Source organism: Triticum dicoccoides, chromosome 4B, assembly GCF_002162155.2.
Source record: "Triticum dicoccoides isolate Atlit2015 ecotype Zavitan chromosome 4B, WEW_v2.0, whole genome shotgun sequence".
NCBI lineage: Eukaryota > Viridiplantae > Streptophyta > Magnoliopsida > Poales > Poaceae > Triticum > Triticum dicoccoides.
In genome coordinates, this window is record NC_041387.1 from 94878394 (window position 1) to 94878840 (window position 447).

Here is a 447-nt window from a genome sequence, read left to right on the forward strand (position 1 = left end):
CAGGCAAAGTAACCATGCCAAGGTAATGCTCCTTAATGAGGCTCCCAAGGACGCCGTTCACGTGTCGGTACTTTCCGGTGCTAGCTCCAGCTTTCTTCCAACCGCTACATAATGAGAAGCCAAAGTTATTAGCAATTGTTGCATACATTGAAGGTAGAAAATGGGAAGCCAAAGTTAGTTACATTTCTCCACATGGAGCAATACATGGCCTCTGCTCCACAGGAAGCCCTCGTTCCGGGAGCCTTGAGGAACCACGTAGGTACACGGACCGACCCTCCTCAACTTGGATGAAACCAGCATGCTCCTCGTCAGAGGTCGAGGCCTCCTTGTCAGAGGTCGGGGCCTCCTCGTCAGAGGCCTCCGACGACAACCGCTCTTCCTCCACCCTCTTAGACACGGGGGAGTGAGACACCGGCTCGTCCTCCACCCTCTCAGACACGGGGGGGG